Raw genomic sequence first — 13,056 nt, 5'->3', positions numbered from 1 at the left:
AAAGTCTATTATTTATGGGCATGGCTGACACAAATGAAAGCAAAGCATTTTACTTAGAGCAAATACATACTCAACACTGAAAGTGTCAGTGTGTGAGCAGGAACAGGTCCAAAAGAATTTGTTTTTTCAAAGTCATCTCTTAAAAGAAGCTGAGACCTTGGTCAGTCGTCGCCTATACTAGTGGGGATTCCCATGTGCAAGTGGGCAGGGTGGGAGAGGGACTTGATGCATCTGTGCCTCTGGAAGAAAATGTGAAACTCTGCAAAGAGCTTCTTTGGACTAGGGTGTGTATGCAACCTTCATGGCTTAGCTTTTAATAGAGTTAATTTCACAGAGGCAGCAAAGGATGGTTGTAAGAAGCTGAGTCTTTTCTTTCTGGATTTATCCCAGTTCTGTCACTAACTATCTGCAATGTTGGACGCACTGTGTCTTATTCCTGGGTGGCAGAGGACCCATTTGTGACAGAAGGTTGCACCAGGAAACTGTTTTTCAGACTTAAAGAAGAAAAACACCAGCCTTCACAAAGATAAACATTTTACTTTGTAATTTATTACATTCATTCATTTGTGTGCATGCACACGTGTATGTATATTTGGTCTTACTCTAGGTGATGTACTTTGATATTGTCTGTTGCATTTTGACCTAGTCCTTTCCATTCCACTCCATTAAAAAAAAACAACATAACTCATTAAATTGATTTTGATCATGACTTTCAGTTTGAAAAAAAGCAGTTGATTTTTTTTTCCATTTATTTTTATTAGTTGGAGGCTAATTACTTTACAGTATTGTAGTGGTTTTTGTCATACACTGACATGAATCAGCCATGGATTTACATGTATTCCCCATCCCGATCCCCCCTCCCACCTCCCTCTCCACCCGATTCCTCTGGGTCTTCCCAGTGCACCAGGCCCGAGCACTTTTCTCATGCATCCCACCTGGGCTGGTGATCTGTTTCACCATAGATAGTATACATGCTGTTCTTTTGAAACATCCCACCCTCACCTTCTCCCACAGAGTTCAAAAGTCTGTTCTGTATTTCTGTGTCTCTTTTTCTGTTTGCATATAGGTGATTGTTACCACTTTCTAAATTCCAAATATATGTTTATGTATCCTTATTGGTCTTTAAATCTTTCTGGCTTACTTCACTCTGTATAATGGCTCACAGTTTCCAATCCATCTCATTAGAACTGATTCAATGAATTCTTTTTATGGAATTGAGTAATATTCCATTGTGTATATTACCACAGCTTCCTTATCCATTCATCTGCGATTGGGGCATCTAGGTTGCTTCCATGTCCTGGCTATTATAAACAGTGCTGTGATGAACATTGGGGTGCACGTGTCTTTTCAGATCTGGTTTCCTCAGTGTGCCCAGAAGTGGGATTGCTGGGTCATATGGCAGTTCTATTCCCAGTTTTTTAAGAATCTCCACACTGTTCTCCATAGTGGCTGTACTAGTTTGCATTCCCACCAACAGTGTAAGAGGGTTCCCTTTTCTCCACACCCTCTCCAGCATTTATTGCTTGTAGACTTTTGGATAGCAGCCATTCTGACTGGCATATAATGGTACCTCATTGTGGTTTTGATTTGCATTTCTCTGATAATGAGTGATGTTGAGCCAGCCTCGTGCAGCAGGCAGACACAAACTCCCCATCACTTCTCATTTCAAAGGCAGCACCTCTTTGGGGCTGCCCATAGGGCTCTTTTCTTCTTGGCTCATAATGGCATTTGGCTGTGAACCATCACACCTCTGCTTGATCTGGTTACTGATTTTTTGTTGTTGTTGTTGGCAAGATAGGGCATCTTTAATATACTTAGTAAACATAAAGCCATTTACAATTTGAAGATATAACAGTCTTTACTTAGGGCAATGGCATTTCCCTTTGTCCATATACTTACTTTTCCTGGTATTTGAAAAGTAAAGGAGTCTCGAGTATACAGAGAGGGCAGGGAGGAGACTCAGACAGAGAGCTAGTCTCACTGCCTCCCCAGTATATTTCCCTTTCCTCTTCCCTGAGCATCTAGTGTGTGCAAGGTAATGTGCCATGTGTTTTCACAGACCTTATTTCATGGGAAAGGTGACATCATCCCTATTTTACAGATGAGAAAGTCTGGAGATGTAGAGTTACCTACCCACATACGCCGGAAATAAAGCCCATGCAGCACTGCCTCTGTGTTTCACCTTCATTCCCAATTTCTTTTGAATGACTTCTCCCTTAAATAAATTCCCCAAAGTAAATTCACCTTAAGTAAATTCACATCATTAAAGTTTTGTAATCAAAAATTGGTTTCAAAAATAGGTACCAGTTTAAAAATATTATTTAAAATTTTAATGTGTATTTATATTGAAACATAGTTGATGAACAATGTTGTTTAGTTTCAGGTGTATAGCAAAGTGATTCAGTTATACATATACATATATTCATTCTTTTTCTAATCATTTTCCCATTATTACAGAATTTTGAGCAGAGTTCCCTGTGCTGTATAGTAGGTCCTTGTTGGTTATCCTTGTCTCCAAACCATGGAGTAGATATAGCCCTTCATGTTTTCATTTGCCCCCTTTGGCCCCACCTTGAATCTATACTGGCATCTCTTACTCCATAAAGCCCAAGTTATGAGAGCCTTGAGGTTTTTTCCTGTGGTACTACCAGCTCTGCCTTTACTAATGTTTGAATATTTATTGCATTTGAGCCAGTAATAAAAATATCATGGCATGTTAACTTTTAATTTTCTCAGATTTATGAGGAACACCAAAAAGACTATGCTATCTCTGGAATGTGCTGGAGAAAAGAAGTGATTTTGTCGTGAAACTTACTTATTTCCGTGGGAATAGTGCCAATGCCCTATACTGCATGGAGTTTGATTTGTTGCAGAACATTTCATTCCTTCCCAAACTGTGTATATTTGTTAATGACTTAGTTTATAGGCCAAAAAGAGGTGTAGATATTCTTAGTCTGGACATATCCTAAAAGACGGACATCATCTGGCTGTCAGAATTCCCATCTTATTTAATCTCCTGACTTGGAAAGAGGGAGTATTTTCATGAATGTTTTTTAAAAATGTAGCTGTAGATGTCCTAGGTCAAAAGCCATACATTGAGATGAATCAAGGTTTAAAAAAGTAAGGCCCATGGATTTTTAACGGTTGAGCTTTTCTTAGCTATGTCATTTTTTAAAAAGTGACAGTTCACTGAGTCCACAATGTATATTATCCTTTACATAGAATAGATTCCTAAGTAGTACGTGTAGAAAGAATGGTTATATGAACTGAGGACAGCAATGCTCGCTTCCTTCTGTATACAAAAAATGATCACTGTAGCCCACAGGGGAAGCCCCACCTTTGCAGTGATTGTTCTTATTTGTTGTTTTCTGTTTTACCCTTCTCTAATATTGGAGAAGCAGCAGAAATATTGGAAAAACAGATACCACATAATGATTAACAGTGTGGATTTTGGCTTAGAGTCTTATATTGAAGCCAGCTACCCACTGAGTTAAAACCTCTTCCTAAACTAATAATCGGACCACCCATCCCTCTTCCCAGAGAGGTGATTTTGTCAGTAGCATTCAGTGTATATGTGATAGATGTAGTCAAATAAAAATATGAATGAAACAAAAGATTATTTTTGCCTCCCATATTTATTTTGACTTACTTGGATGGCAAAAATTCAATGTCGTATAACTAGTAAATCCTCATTATAAAATGTAGTGTTTGCCTCCCAAAGCTAAACTGTTAAAGATGAGACCAACTTAGAAATTAACAAACAAGTTCTGCACACAAACATGCACATTCATATGTATACCTATTCATACACATAGGTATACATGTATTCACAGATCCATACATATAAATGGAACCACATATACCTACATATGCACACACACTTGCTCATGTATAAGTAAACATATACATATATCTACACCATAATTTATTATCCAAACTAGGACACTTTATTAATAATTATGCCAAGATAATGGATATAGGATTCTCCAAGCCAAAGTGGGATGCACATTTAAGTGTTTATATAGTACATTGTCTTCCAGTATGTCAAGAAGCTTTTCATAAAGATTGATTACTCAGACCCAGGGATTTTACACATTCATTCCTGTACTCATGGTGAGAAGTTGAGTAAAGACTTCACATCCTTTAAAAGAATTAGTCACTTTCTACTGAGATGTTGAAGCTAGTTCTGATGATCTCATCTATGGAATTGGCAGCATTAATAACAGATTTGCCCATATCAGTTTTCTCTAGAAGTCTTTGTTGTTTGCAGTTTTTATGGAGGTAATTTGATTTTTATTAATATAAGTGATAGAGAAGTTTGGCAACTGGGTACTCCGCCAACATGCTGTTTCCTCTTCTTCGTTTACTTTTCCCTTGTTAATGTCATCAAAATGTTGACAGCTGCATAACTCTTTTCAAAGCATTCATAACCTGACAGATATTACAGATATTTGTCATTTTACTTCCAGTAAGTGACAGCTGAAATTAGCTTTCCGCAGTATTGGAGAATAGTGCGGGTGTAACGAGTCCAGTCAAATTTGTATAGCATTTATTTAATGTATAAGTGATTTTAAACCTTGTTGAGGACTGAGGCCTGGAAGATATGGGGAGAGGATAGGGTAATCCTTTGTTCTTGGGGTACACTGGAAATTAAACTGGCAGGACAGCGGTATCTCACAGAGTTAAGTCTTGGCAATGAAGGAACCCCTGGGGCCACATCCTTAAATCATGTCTCTGATGCTCAAACCCCTGCCAGGCCATCCTTAAATAGGGTCTTACTCTGCTGAGTGGAAGCCTCCAGAGTTGGAGGCTCAGTCCTTTGGAAGCAATCCTTTATGGCTAGAGGAAGCGCTAGGTGTTTGAAACCTATTTTACACTTTGAGCCCAAAGCTTCCAACTTGTCATTTCTAACCATTGGTCCTAATACTCCTCTATTTTGGCCATGAGTCCTGAACCTAGTTTTTTATTCTTTTAAAACAATGACAGAAATAATGACTGCTATTTATGGATCAAGTATGTTGTGCTGTACTTTGTAGTAACCACTTTTATGCATTACCTAATTTAATTCTCACAGCTTTAGAGCATAGACATCATTATTATACAAAAATTGAAGAAATGGAGGCTCAGACAGATGGGAATCACTTGCTAAAGATTCCTACAACTCCTTGGTGTCAGATCCAGAATTCTTGTCCAGTTCTATGAGAAGTTAAAGCAATGTTTTGTGACATTACCTCTTTTCTACCCATCTGTATTCTGGATATGGTCATGCATCTCTCATTGGGTGACAAGACAGTGATCTGTGTGATTTTCTTGTTAAGTGATGTGAACATGTGTGGCATTTCATTATTAATACCATCACCCTAAACATCACTGAGATCACAAACTACCATTCTTAATGGCATCATCTAGGTCTAAGTTTGTTTTATTTTTTCATTCTGTTCTCTCTTGTCAACATTTCCCCTCTTCCTGATAATTTAAAGTATATACTTTTTTCAAAGCCCAGGACAGACCATACTTTTTCTATTTATATTTTCCTTGTCCACAGTAATTTCTCTTTCTTTGGAGCTTTGTTTCATGTTCTGCTGTTTATATGTATGTGGTTTTTTTTTTTTCCCCCAAATCACATGAAATAAGTCCCTCAAACTTCCTTAAAAAAGGATCAGTGTTGGTTCTCATGATAGAGGTGGTATTAGGTAAGATGTGAGTCAGAAACTCAGTCAAACCAGATCTAGGTGTCCTGTCTCCATTTCTCAGCAACTCTTCCCTAATGAAGGCTTTGATTCATTGCAAGGTGATTGGTTGCACATAGTAGTTAAGAGTCTGTATGTCCTGATTCAAAACTAGCAGGAAAGGGAGAGTTCAATTCCCACTGGGCTCAAACAAATTCCCCAAATTGAGTCTCACTGATCTGGTAGGTCTAAGTGGAATCTGCAATGCACTGAATATGTGTATCCTCCTAACATTCATATGTTGAAATCTCAAGCCTCAGTGTAGTAGTCCTAGGAGATCAGGCCTCTGGGAGGTAACTAGGTCATGTGGGTGGAATCTTCGTGGGTGGGATTAGTGGCCTTAGGGACTCCAGAGAGCTCTCTCCCTCTGCCATGTGAGGATATAATGAGAAGTCAGCAACTTACCATCCATAAATGGGTCTCATCAGAACCTGGCCATGCTGGCACCTTGATCTTGGACTTGTAACCTTCAGAATGTTAAACATAAATATTTATTGTTGAAGCTGCCCAGACCACCCTGTCTATAGTAATAAGTTATAGCAAACTGAAATAGGGTCATTCTGTCTCTTCAACCAGTTACTGTGGTTGGGGAAGTGGACTCTGCTGATAAAATTAAGCTAGTTGAGCCCCATTCTGGCACGAGAAAATGGGGTAAATTGCAAACAAACCAAAGCAGGGAAATCTAGGGAAATATTAAGAAAGAGAGTAAGGAGAGGTGGATAAAGGGGAGGCAAGCCAACCACTGTTGAGTTACTATGACATGTTGATATTGTTTGTTTTATATGTATTTTATTGGCTACCTAGGCATTTGTAAGTTATAACAGACTGAAAGTTTAGGGCAAGGGCCTTGCAGTGCTGGTTTTAAAGTCTGTTAGTTATTTAGCACATCTCACTCTGATTATGTAAAAATGTTGAATGATTTTTTTCTTTGTTAGATAATATTACCTAGAATGAAATAGGCTATAAAGGAAAATATCCACTAATTCCATAAATTACTCTGGGAAAGGAGACTTAGGTGGGACAGGAAGATTATAAAGTTTAAAGTAGGTCATCATCATAGAGTATACCCCCTCTTATTCGGGTATAACTTAATTACATGATTGGCTATGCCTTGCTGTCTTGAATTAACATGCTTGTAGGCATTGAGAGAACATTTTGTTGGGAGAATGTTTCTATCTTTTTAGCATGTTAAATGTGTTGTTAATGAAATTGGATATTTCAAGCCACTATAGATTTATTGTAGGTGATACTGAATGTCGAGAAAGCTATATTAACCTTTTGTTGATTTGAAGTCATTTTACCTTACGCTCAGGAGCCCAATTAACATTATTGATTTGAATCATACTCATCAACATCAGCTTATTTTGTGTTCATTTCCTTCAACACTGAGAGAGCTGGAACCAGGCACAGAATTGAGATAGAATGATTGATCTGACCACGAAAAGCATGCTTTGTACCATAATCTCCCTTTAATGCTCCTGTAGTTACATTGTGCCAGGTTGCTTTTGATGAAGCAATCTTTTTCTCATTGGAATTCTGCTTAGACCTTATATTGGTCAGCCGTTTCCACAATAATGCTGCATAAGAAACAACCCCATTTATTTTCTTGCTCATATTCTGCAGGTTGACTGTGGTTTGGCTAATCTAGGCTGGGTGGCTCTGTTCCAGACAGCAGGGCAGCTGGCCTTGACCCCAGGCTGTGTATGGCTTCAGTTCTGCTCCGTGTGTGGATTCTGGGGCTCAGGCTTCAGAGTAGAGGCTGTATGAAGCATGCTCTTCTTGTGGTGGATCAATGGAATGCAGGAGCCATTCCATTGATTCCAAGCCGGATCATAGTGTGATCAGGGCTTCTGCTCTGATCACATTATTAAATTTCACTGGCCTGAGCAAGTCTTATGGCCAAGACAAGTATCAGTGGAGCAGAGAAGTAAACTCTGTCTACAGTAGGAGGGGAAGGGAATGAGTGTTTACTGGATAATAATCCAAACTATTGTGGGCCTCTTAGATCAAAATATTTATGCCATTTATTTCTCCCCTCATCATCCTGATATCAAACTAATTCCTTGGCCTAAACTAGGAGGAACAGCTTCTGAATTTCACTGAGGATTCAACTTGTGGAAAGAACCACTTCTCTAGATTATGAACTTCTAGAGGGCAAAGATAGCATCCTGCTTTCTGTTGGATCCCAAAGGACCTGACACATAATAGACCCTCAGTGTATATTGTGTGAGAGAATGAATGCATAGTGAATGACAATCATATTTCCTTTGTGGAACAGTTAAATAAGATTGGAAATGCATGATAGAAATTAAATAGGGGAAAAATTGATCTGACTATGAAGAGTTCAACCTAAAGTTTCAACCTAAAGAATGTGTATGTGAGACACACACAAATACATGTATGCAAACATATATACACATATGTGTGCACTTAATGTATGTGTGTGTATACAAATATACATATAAAGCTGGTTGGATGGCATCGCCAACTCAGTGGACAGGAGTTTGAGCATACTTTGAGAGATAGTGAAGGACAGGGAAGCCTGGTGTGCTGCAGTCCATGGGATAGCAAAGAGTTGGACACAACTTAGTAACTGAACAACAACAATATACAGATACTATATATTACATAGTATATACACATGTCCTAGCTTATTTATCTGATAACCCTGTGAAGGAAGAAAGTAATGATCAGAGAAGCTAGATGTTCCAAAGGTCAAACAACTGGACAGGGTCAGAGGTGGGATTTGAACCTCGGCGCTTGAACTCCAAGCCAAATATTCCAAACTGGGGCAGCTTCTTGGAAGGGACTGGTGAATTTTTATTATCTTCCTCACCAGGATTTTTCTTTTACCTTGAGCATGACGGTTTGACTTGGCGCAGCATCAATTCCCCTGGGACTGGTCTGTTAAAAGTGGACACATGGAACTTAAGAAAAAATGGAGCCAACGGCTGGAGATAGAGGGCTGCTTTCCCTTTCCATTTGAAATTAATGTTCACTGTATAAAAAACATAAAGCATATCCATCCCCAGGGACTCGCCTGACATTTTAAAACTTTCATCTGTTTTAATTCACGGCGTTGGAGGAGGGGATTTAAACGCAGCCGAGCGCTGGTGGCGAGTTGGCGGCCGTGTGCATTTCTCTCCTGTCGTGGTGGATGGCGTGTGCTCTGGGCCCAAACAAATTATATAGCTTATTTAGCTCCCTCTAAAAACAATAATAGGCCTATTCAGATTTTATCTGTAATTTTACTTTGTTGTTGAGCAGTATTAATAATGCTATTGTAAAGCAGGCCAGGGCAGCACTCCCCGAATTTCCTCTCCTCCGACTGTAGGATGAATAGCTACTCACAGAGCACAAAGGTGAACGTGTGGCTGGTCTCAGAGTTAGACCCTCAGCATAAGTTAGACGTGCTTGCCTGGATCAGAGCTGTGTTCATATCACATCTTGCAGATTTGGCAAGGGCTTTAAGAGTCCTGTATTTCAAGTTGGTTTTTATAGAAACTTGCTGTAGAACTGGGCAGGATTAATCACAGCTGAGATATATCACACTTAGTACAGTATTAAATTCTAGCAATGGAACGATGCAAAACCAGTCCATAACCTTATAAGAACATTGCCTGCTACAGTAATCACAGAGAAATACTGTATATCCAAATTAATGGAGAATAAAATGTCCTGCACTCTGGGTTTTGATGTCGGACAAGGTTCCTGGGTGGTATTCATTTCCTCTGCTTTCCCCTACCTGAAAGCTGGCTGAGGCAGGCCTTGGGTCTTCCTGGTGTTTATTATCACAGTGGACTTGTGCATGTAGAGACAGTCTGCTTTGGGCATCCTTGCTTTGGCAGAGTTACCTAAGAATACCTTCCTTCATTCTGTAAAGATTGATTACACACCTGTAGTGAGTGCGGAGATTACCAAGTACCTGTGACTCCCTCCCTCTCCTCAAGGAGTTGCCTCTGAGTCTATAGCTGCCAGGGTTATTGTTGTTCAGTCATTAAGTCATGTCTGACTCTTTGCGACCCCATGGACTGCAGCATACCAGGCTTCCCTGTCCTCTACTATCTCCTGGAATTTGCTCATGTCCATTGAGTTGGTGATGCAATCCAACCATCTCATCTTCTGCTGCCCCCTCTTCTCCTTTTGCCTTCAGTCTTTTCCAGAATCAGGATCTTTGCCAATGAGTCGGCTCTTTGCATCAGGTGGCCAAAGTATTGGAACTTCAGCTTTGGATCAGTCCTTCCAATGAATATTCAAGATTGATTTCCTTTAGGATTGACCAATTTGATCTCCTTGCAGTCCAAGGGACTCTCAAGAGTCTTCTCCAACACCTCAGTTCAAAAGCATCAATTCTTCGATGCTCAGCTTTCTTTATGGTCTAACTCTCACATCCATACATGACTACTGGAAAAACCATAGCCTTGACTAGACAGACCTTTGTTGGCAAAGTAATGTCTCTGGTTTTTAATATGCTGTCTAGGTTGGTCGTAGCTTTTCTTTCAAGGAGCAAGTGACTTTTGATTACATGGCTGCAATCCCCATCTGCAGTGATTTTGGAGCCCTCCAAAATAAAGTCTGTCACTGTTTCCATTGTTTCCCCATCTATTTGCCATGAAATGATGGGACCAGGTGCCATGATCTTAGTTTTTTGAATGTTGAGTTTTAAGTCAGCTTTTTCACTCTCTTCTTTCATTTTCATCAAGAGGCTCTTTAGTGCTTCTTTGCTTTCTGTCATAAGGGTGGTGTCATCTGCATATCTGATATCTGATATGTCATCTGCATATCTGCATATCATATCTGAGATTACTGATATTTCTCCTGGCAGTCTTGGTTCCAGCTTGTGCTTCGTCTACTCTCCTCCCCAAAACTACCAGCCAGTGAAAGAAATGCTAAAATAGATTCTCATGGGAGAGCATAGAATCTCCTAGAGAAACTTAAAAAGTTAGTAAAATCTATAGTCTGAGTTAGGTCAAAGGATCTCTCTCATGTCCAGGACCCTAGACACATGATAGGTGGAGTGGTTATTTCTTTTACCTCTGCCTTCCTCATTTTTCTAGTAACTGGCATCAAATTGGGCTTGACTTTTATGGTCACTTTAAAGGAGGCCCTGCCTTTAGCTATGTATTTTACTATGGGAAGCTATTACTAAGTCTTATAAAAATGAGGAAAGCAATAGCTTGGGGTTTACTGTGGTCCTTTGACTCAACCTCTTGTCTATAAGTGGCATTAGGATGCAGAAGCTTATTGAAGGCTCACTCCAACTTGCAACCAATGCTTCTTCAGGCTAGTCCAACTTTGTTTTCAACTTTCCTGTGACATTGTCAACTCCACCTTTAATTACAGATAAAGTATTTTCCAAGGACTTAAGAACCTGCCATATTGAAATGCAAAGAAAAGAATATGCCAAAGAGACATTATATGGGACATAAATGGTCCATTATGCCCTTCCATGAAAAGGATTCATGGCATATCATGGTTTGAACCCAGTGACCTTGGGCTTTGCAGGTGGGTGAGACTGCTGAATGCAGCTCAGGATGTCAGAGGAGATGATCATTCTCATCTCACCAAGGAGAACACATGCCCTATTCTCTCCCGTGTTGTGTCTCATTGCTGTGCAAATGTGGCTGGGCATCTGCATTTCTTGACATGCCCTCTACTTATTTACATAATACACTCCTACCAAACAGTAGCAATTATTTCTTCTCTTTCAGTCTTAAAATTGGATCTTTTCTCCTTCTGCTAGTTAAGTGACTCACTTAAATTTAATTTTATAGTCTTTTGGAGTTCAGATAATACACTGATTTTGCCAGACATAAAGCTAGTGCAGTCATGCTCTGCTTCTGAGATTGCTACCGTACACATAATGATACCAATAAATACAATAGAAGGATGCTTTCAGGGATTTTAGCTAGAGGCTTAAAGAAAGTATGCCACACTACTTTCAGAAGTGTTTTGAGAAAAGATATTTCTCCTTGAGGATTCATTCAAATATGGAGGCTTCTAAAGAACAGCTTTGGTCCCTGAGGTGCTCTGCAAATGGTGGCCAACATGGGCAGTAGCATTTTAGGCCATAGGTCAGTACATGTCGAGGAGGGTTTCAACCCATTTGCTCAAGTACTTGAAGAGATACCTCCTTAGAGAAAGAGGAAATTTCAGGGTGAGTTTTCCAGGCTGAGCCATATACCTGGCTACCCATTATCAATTCATTCATTCACCTATTGTCCTATATGTTTATAGAGAGCTTATTAATTTCCAGACACCGAGGAACCAACATAAATAAGATATAGCCTCTGGCCCGGGATCCAGGGAACAAGAGATACATAAGTAATTTCAGTATAATGTGACAAAGGCTTTGATAGTGGTATTTATAATGTATTTGCAGAGTATATTGGCTAGAGCAAGTTTGGATAGCTTTGCAGTAGAAGGAATTTGATCTGGGACTCATATGAGAGAGTGGAGTATAGCAGATGAATAAAGTAATAACAGTAATCACAATGACAAAAATGATAATAATGGTTAACATTTATTGGATGCTTACTATGTGCCAGGTGTAGTTCTCAGTGCTTTTAATTTTTCTTGTAGTTTTACATTCCTAACCCCATACCTCTAATTTACCCCTTTCCTTTCCTCATTGGTAGCCACTGGTTTGTTTCCTACATCTGTGAGTCTGTTTTTGTTTGTTTTGCTATGTAATTCATTTGTTTTGGTTTTTAAATCTACATGTAAGTGATATAGAGTATTTGTCTGACTTATTTCACTATGTATAATATTCTCTAGGTTGATCCACGTTGGGGCTAGAATTTCATCCTTTTTTATGACTAAGTCATAAGCCACTGTGTATTTGTGTTGTGTGTGTGTTTGTGTGTGTGTGTGTGTATGTGTGTGTACTGCTTCCCAGGTGACCCTAGTGGTAAAGAACCTGCTTGCCAGTGCAGGTGATATAAGAGATGTGGATTCGATCCCTGGGTCTGGAGGATCTCCTAGAGGAAGGCATGGCAATCCACTCCAGTATTCTTGCCTGGAGAATCCCATGGACAGCGGAGATTGGCAGGCTATAGTCCATAGGGTTGGAAAGAGTTGGACATGACTGAAGCAACTTAGCATGCACATGCATGTGTGTGTGTGTGTGTATACACACATACATATGATATATATATATGTATATCTCACATTGTCTATCCATTCATATGTTGGTGAACATGTAGGTTGCTTCCATATCTTGGCTGTTGTAAATAGTGCTGCTATGAACATTGAAGTGCATGTATATTTCCAAGATAGTATTTTTTCTCCTGTTTGAGAAATTTGCCCTTTAATTTGCATCAAAATC

General features: G+C 39.4%; 1 protein-coding gene across 2 annotated transcripts in view; it reads left to right on the top strand.

Annotated features, from left to right (window-relative positions):
* LRMDA (leucine rich melanocyte differentiation associated) overlaps positions 1-13,056 on the top strand; it is a 1,119,641-nt gene that overhangs the window by 241,466 nt on the left and 865,119 nt on the right. The window lies entirely within an intron of this gene.

Source organism: Cervus canadensis, chromosome 8 (assembly GCF_019320065.1).
Source record: "Cervus canadensis isolate Bull #8, Minnesota chromosome 8, ASM1932006v1, whole genome shotgun sequence".
Lineage (NCBI taxonomy): Eukaryota > Metazoa > Chordata > Mammalia > Artiodactyla > Cervidae > Cervus > Cervus canadensis.
Note: the sequence above shows the minus strand (reverse complement) of the source record. Positions and strands in the feature narration are given on the sequence as shown.